Consider the following 7,575-nt stretch of genomic DNA (forward strand, 5'->3'; position numbering starts at 1 on the left):
TTGAGAGAAATCGATTGAGCGTAGTCCCAATACGCTGCGAGCAACAGATCAAAAGTTACAGCCAAAAAACTGCAGATTTTCATCGTCATTTCTCTGCTGTTGACCCTACGCTTTTTGTATCATGATTTTTGAGTTCCTGGAGTTCCAATTAGCCAGGAAACGGTCATACAAATTAATTCGGAGACCAAAAATATTTGACTCCAAAAATCGCAAAAAAAGCAAGGCTAACCCCTTTGGATTTTTGGCGAAAATTTCGACGACTTTGAAAAGTGCTGCAATTGATTCTTTAGGGCACTACTCCGACGTAATTTTTAGAGAGAAATCGATTGAGCGTAGTCCCAATACGCTGCGAGCAACGGATCAAAAGTTACAGCCAAAAAACTGCAGATTTTCATCGTCATTTCTCTGGTGTTGGCCCTACGCTTTTTTTATCATGATTTTTGAGTTCCTGGAGTTCCAATTAGCCAGGAAACGGTCATACAAATCAATTCGGAGACCAAAAATATTTGACTCTAAAAATCGCAAAAAAAGCAAGGCTAACCCCTTTGGATTTTTGGCGAAAATTTCGACGACTTTGAAAAGTGCTGCAATTGATTCTTTAGGGCACTACTTCGACGTAATTTTTTGAGAGAAATCGATTGAGCGTAGTCCCAATACGCTGCGAGCAACGGATCAAAAGTTACATCCAAAAAACTGCAGATTTTCATCGCCATTTCTCTGCTGTTGACCCTACGCTTTTTTTATCATGATTTTTGAGTTCCTGGAGTTCCAATTAGCCAGGAAACGGTCATACAAATCAATTTGGAGACCAAAAATATTTGACTCCAAAAATCGCAAAAAAAGCAAGGCTAACCCCTTTGGATTTTTGGCGAAAATTTCGACGACTTTGAAAAGTGCTGCAATTGATTCTTTAGGGCACTACTCCGACGTAATTTTTAGAGAGAAATCGATTGAGCGTAGTCCCAATACGCTGCGAGCAACGGATCAAAAGTTACAGCCAAAAAACTGCAGATTTTCATCGTCATTTCTCTGGTGTTGGTCCTACGCTTTTTTCATCGTGTTTTTTGAGTTCCTGGAGTTCCAATTAGCCAAGAAACGGTCATACAAATCAATTCGGAGACCAAAAATTTTTGACTCCAAAAATCGCAAAAAAAGCAAGGCTAACCCCTTTGGATTTTTGGCGAAAATTTCGATGACTTTGAAAAGTGCTGCAATTAATTCTTTAGGGTACTACTCCGACGTACTTTTTTGAGAGAAATCGATTGAGCGTAGTCCCAATACGCTGCGAGCAACGGATCAAAAGTTACAGCCAAAAAACTGCAGATTTTCATCGTCATTTCTCTGCTGTTGACCCTACGCTTTTTTCATCGTGTTTTTTGAGTTCCTGGAGTTCCAATTAGCCAAGAAACGGTCATACAAATCAATTCGGAGACCAAAAATTTTTGACTCCAAAAATCGCAAAAAAAGCAAGGCTAACCCCTCTGGATTTTTAGCGAAAATTTCGACGACTTCGGAAAGTGCTGCAATTAATTCTTTAGGGTACTACTCCGACGTAATTTTTTGAGAGAAATCGATTGAGCGTAGTCCCAATACGCTGCGAGCAACGGATCAAAAGTTACAGCCAAAAAACTGCAGATTTTCATCGTCATTTCTCTGGTGTTGGTCCTACGCTTTTTTCATCGTGTTTTTTGAGTTCCTGGAGTTCCAATTAGCCAAGAAACGGTCATACAAATCAATTCGGAGACCAAAAATTTTTGACTCCAAAAATCGCAGAAAAAGCAAGGCTAACCCCTTTGGATTTTTGGCGAAAATTTCGACGACTTTGAAAAGTGCTGCAATTAATTCTTTAGGGTACTACTCCGACGTACTTTTTCGAGAGAAATCGATTGAGCGTAGTCCCAATACGCTGCGAGCAACGGATCAAAAGTTACAGCCAAAAAACTGCAGATTTTCATCCTCATTTCTCTGCTGTCGACCCTACGCTTTTTTCATCGTGTTTTTTGAGTTCCTGGAGTTCCAATTAGCCAAGAAACGGTCATACAAATCAATTCGGAGACCAAAAATTTTTGACTCCAAAAATCGCAAAAAAAGCAAGGCTAACCCCTTTGGATTTTTGGCGAAAATTTCGACGACTTTGAAAAGTGCTGCAATTGATTCTTTAGGGCACTACTCCGACGTAATTTTTAGAGAGAAATCGATTGAGCGTAGTCCCAATACGCTGCGAGCAACGGATCAAAAGTTACAGCCAAAAAACTGCAGATTTTCATCGTCATTTCTCTGCTGTTGGTCCTACGCTTTTTTCATCGTGTTTTTTGAGTTCCTGGAGTTCCAATTAGCCAAGAAACGGTCATACAAATTAATTCGAAGACCAAAAATTTTTGACTCTAAAAATCGCAAAAAAGCAAGGCTAACCCCTTTGGATTTTTGACGAAAATTTCGACGACTTTGAAAAGTGCCGCAATTAATTCTTGAGGGTACTACTCCGACGTAATTTTTTGAGAGAAATCGATTGAGCGTAGTCCCAATACGCTGCGAGCAACGGATCAAAAGTTACAGCCAAAAAACTGCAGATTTTCATCGTCATTTCTCTGCTGTTGACCCTACGCTTTTTTTATCATGATTTTTGAGTTCCTGGAGTTCCAATTAGCCAGGAAACGGTCATACAAATTAATTCGGAGACCAAAAATATTTGACTCCAAAAATCGCAAAAATAGCAAGGCTAACCCCTTTGGATTTTTGGCGAAAATTTCGACGACTTTGAAAAGTGCTGCAATTGATTCTTTAGGGCACTACTCCGACGTAATTTTTAGAGAGAAATCGATTGAGCGTAGTCCCAATACGCTGCGAGCAACGGATCAAAAGTTACAGCCAAAAAACTGCAGATTTTCATCGTCATTTCTCTGCTGTTGACCCTACGCTTTTTTTATCATGATTTTTGAGTTCCCGGAGTTCCAATTAGCCAGGTAACGGTCATACAAATTAATTCGGAGACCAAAAATATTTGACTCCAAAAATCGCAAAAAAAGCTAGGCTAACCCCTTTGGATTTTTGGCGAAAATTTCGACGACTTTAAAAACTGCTGCAATTGATCCTTTAGGGTACTACTCCGACGTAATTTTTTGAGAGAAATCGATTGAGCGTAGTCCCAATACGCTGCGAGCAACGGATCAAAAGTTACAGCCAAAAAACTGCAGATTTTCATCGTCATTTCTCTGCTGTTGACCCTACGCTTTTTTTATCATGATTTTTGAGTTCCCGGAGTTCCAATTAGCCGGGAAACGGTCATACAAATTAATTCGGAGACCAAAAATATTTGACTCCAAAAATCGCAAAAAAAGCAAGGCTAACCCATTTGGATTTTTGGCGAAGGTTTCGACGACTTTGAAAAGTGCTGCAATTAATTCTTTAGGGTACTACTCCGACGTAATTTTTTGAGAGAAATCGATTGAGCGTAGTCCCAATACGCTGCGAGCAACGGATCAAAAGTTACAGCCAAAAAACTGCAGATTTTCATCGTCATTTCTCTGCTGTTGACCCTACGCTTTTTTTATCAGGATTTTTGAGTTCCCGGAGTTCCAATTAGCCAGGTAACGGTCATACAAATTAATTCGGAGACCAAAAATATTTGACTCCAAAAATCGCAAAAAAGCAAGGCTAACCCCTTTGGATTTTTGGCGAAAATTTCGACGACTTTGAAAAGTGCTGCAATTGATTCTTTAGGGCACTACTCCGACGTAATTTTCAGAGAGAAATCGATTGAGCGTAGTCCCAATACGCTGCGAGCAACGGATCAAAAGTTACAGCCAAAAAACTGCAGATTTTCATCGTCATTTCTCTGCTGTTGGTCCTACGCTTTTTTCATCGTGTTTTTTGAGTTCCTGGAGTTCCAATTAGCCAAGAAACGGTCATACAAATCAATTCGAAGACCAAAAATTTTTGACTCCAAAAATCGCAAAAAAAGCAAGGCTAACCCCTTTGGATTTTTAGCGAAAATTTCGACGACTTTGAAAAGTGCTGCAATTAATTCTTTAGGGTACTACTCCGACGTAATTTTTTGAGAGAAATCGATTGAGCGTAGTCCCAATACGCTGCGAGCAACGGATCAAAAGTTACAGCCAAAAAACTGCAGATTTTCATCGTCATTTCTCTGCTGTTGACCCTACGCTTTTTTTATCATGATTTTTGAGTTCCTGGAGTTCCAATTAGCCAGGAAACGGTCATACAAATCAATTCGGAGACCAAAAATATTTGACTCCAAAAATCGCAAAAAAAGCAAGGCTAACCCCTTTGGATTTTTGGCGAAAATTTCGACGACTTTGAAAAGTGCTGCAATTGATTCTTTAGGGCACTACTTCGACGTAATTTTTTGAGAGAAATCGATTGAGCGTAGTCCCAATACGCTGCGAGGAACGGATCAAAAGTTACATCCAAAAAACTGCAGATTTTCATCGTCATTTCTCTGCTGTTGACCCTACGCTTTTTTTATCATGATTTTTGAGTTCCCGGAGTTCCAATTAGCCAGGAAACGGTCATACAAATCAATTCGGAGACCAAAAATATTTGACTCCAAAAATCGCAAAAAAAGCAAGGCTAACCCCTTTGGATTTTTGGCGAAAATTTCGACGACTTTGGAAAGTGCTGCGATTGATTCTTTAGGGCACTACTCCGACGTAATTTTTAGAGAGAAATCGATTGAGCGTAGTCCCAATACGCTGCGAGCAACGGATCAAAAGTTACAGCCAAAAAACTGCAGATTTTCATCGTCATTTCTCTGCTGTTGGTCCTACGCTTTTTTCATCGTGTTTTTTGAGTTCCTGGAGTTCCAATTAGCCAAGGAACGGTCATACAAATCAATTCGGAGACCAAAAATTTTTGACTACGAAAATCGCAAAAAAAGCAAGGCTAACCCCTTTGGATTTTTGGCGAAAATTTCGACGACTTTGAAAAGTGCTGCAATTGATTCTTTAGGGTACTACTCCGACGTAATTTTTTGAGAGAAATCGATTGAGCGTAGTCCCAATACGCTGCGAGCAACGGATCAAAAGTTACAGCCAAAAAACTGCAGATTTTCATCGTCATTTCTCTGGTGTTGGTCCTACGCTTTTTTCATCGTGTTTTTCGAGTTCCTGGAGTTCCAATTAGCCAAGAAACGGTCATACAAATCAATTCGGAGACCAAAAATTTTTGACTCCAAAAATCGCAAAAAAAGCAAGGCTAACCCCTTTGGATTTTTGGCGAAAATTTCGACGACTTTGAAAAGTGCTGCAATTAATTCTTTAGGGTACTACTCCGACGTAATTTTTTGAGAGAAATCGATTGAGCGTAGTCCCAATACGCTGCGAGCAACGGATCAAAAGTTACAGCCAAAAAACTGCAGATTTTCATCGTCATTTCTCTGCTGTTGACCCTACGCTTTTTTTATCATGATTTTTGAGTTCCCGGAGTTGCAATGAGCCAGGAAACGGTCATACAAATCAATTCGGAGACCAAAAATATTTGACTCCAAAAATCGCAAAAAAAGCAAGGCTAACCCCTTTGGATTTTTGGCGAAAATTTCGACGACTTTGAAAAGTGCTGCAATTGATTCTTTAGGGCACTACTCCGACGTAATTTTTAGAGAGAAATCGATTGAGCGTAGTCCCAATACGCTGCGAGCAACGGATCAAAAGTTACAGCCAAAAAACTGCAGATTTTCATCGTCATTTCTCTGCTGTTGAACCTACGCTTTTTTCATCGTGTTTTTTGAGTTCCTGGAGTTCCAATTAGCCAAGAAACGGTCATACAAATCAATTCGGAGACCAAAAATTTTTGACTCTAAAAATCGCAAAAAAAGCAAGGCTAACCCCTTTGGATTTTTGGCGAAAATTTCGACGACTTTGAAAAGTGCCGCAATTAATTCTTTAGGGTACTATTTCGACGTAATTTTTTGAGAGAAATCGATTGAGCGGAGTCCCAATACGCTGCGAGCAACGGATCAAAAGTTACAGCCAAAAAACTGCAGATTTTCATCGTCATTTCTCTGCTGTTGACCCTACGCTTTTTTTATCATGATTTTTGAGTTTCTGGAGTTCCAATTAGCCAGGAAACGGTCATACAAATTAATTCGGAGACCAAAAATATTTGACTCCAAAAATCGCAAAAAAAGCAAGGCTAACCCCTTTGGATTTTCGGCGAAAATTTCGACGACTTTGAAAAGTGCTGCAATTAATTCTTTAGGGTACTACTCCGACGTACTTTTTTGAGAGAAATCGATTGAGCGTAGTCCCAATACGCTGCGAGCAACGGATCAAAAGTTACAGCCAAAAAACTGCAGATTTTCATCGTCATTTCTCTGCTGTTGACCCTACGCTTTTTTCATCGTGTTTTTTGAGTTCCTGGAGTTCCAATTAGCCAAGAAACGGTCATACAAATCAATTCGGAGACCAAAAATTTTTGACTCCAAAAATCGCAAAAAAAGCAAGGCTAACCCCTTTGGATTTTTAGCGAAAATTTCGACGACTTTGAAAAGTGCTGCAATTAATTCTTTAGGGTACTACTCCGACGTAATTTTTTGAGAGAAATCGATTGAGCGTAGTCCCAATACGCTGCGAGCAACGGATCAAAAGTTACAGCCAAAAAACTGCAGATTTTCATCGTCATTTCTCTGCTGTTGACCCTACGCTTTTTTTATCATGATTTTTGAGTTCCTGGAGTTCCAATTAGCCAGGAAACGGTCATACAAATCAATTCGGAGACCAAAAATATTTGACTCCAAAAATCGCAAAAAAAGCAAGGCTAACCCCTTTGGATTTTTGGCGAAAATTTCGACGACTTTGAAAAGTGCTGCAATTGATTCTTTAGGGCACTACTTCGACGTAATTTTTTGAGAGAAATCGATTGAGCGTAGTCCCAATACGCTGCGAGCAACGGATCAAAAGTTACATCCAAAAAACTGCAGATTTTCATCGTCATTTCTCTGCTGTTGGTCCTACGCTTTTTTCATCGTGTTTTTTGAGTTCCTGGAGTTCCAATTAGCCAAGAAACGGTCATACAAATCAATTCGGAGACCAAAAATATTTGACTCCAAAAATCGCAAAAAAAGCAAGGCTAACCCCTTTGGATTTTTGGCGAAAATTTCGACGACTTTGAAAAGTGCTGCAATTGATTCTTTAGGGCACTACTCCGACGTAATTTTTAGAGAGAAATCGATTGAGCGTAGTCCCAATACGCTGCGAGCAACGGATCAAAAGTTACAGCCAAAAAACTGCAGATTTTCATCGTCATTTCTCTGCTGTTGGTCCTACGCTTTTTTCATCGTGTTTTTTGAGTTCCTGGAGTTCCAATTAGCCAAGAAACGGTCATACAAATCAATTCGGAGACCAAAAATTTTTGACTCCAAAAATCGCAAAAAAAGCAAGGCTAACCCCTTTGGATTTTTGGCGAAAATTTCGACGACTTTGAAAAGTGCTGCAATTAATTCTTTAGGGTACTACTCCGACGTAATTTTTTGAGAGAAATCGATTGAGCGTAGTCCCAATACGCTGCGAGCAACGGATCAAAAGTTACAGCCAAAAAACTGCAGATTTTCATCGTCAT

Source organism: Diprion similis, chromosome 6 (genome assembly GCF_021155765.1).
Source record: "Diprion similis isolate iyDipSimi1 chromosome 6, iyDipSimi1.1, whole genome shotgun sequence".
NCBI classification, from domain to species: domain Eukaryota; kingdom Metazoa; phylum Arthropoda; class Insecta; order Hymenoptera; family Diprionidae; genus Diprion; species Diprion similis.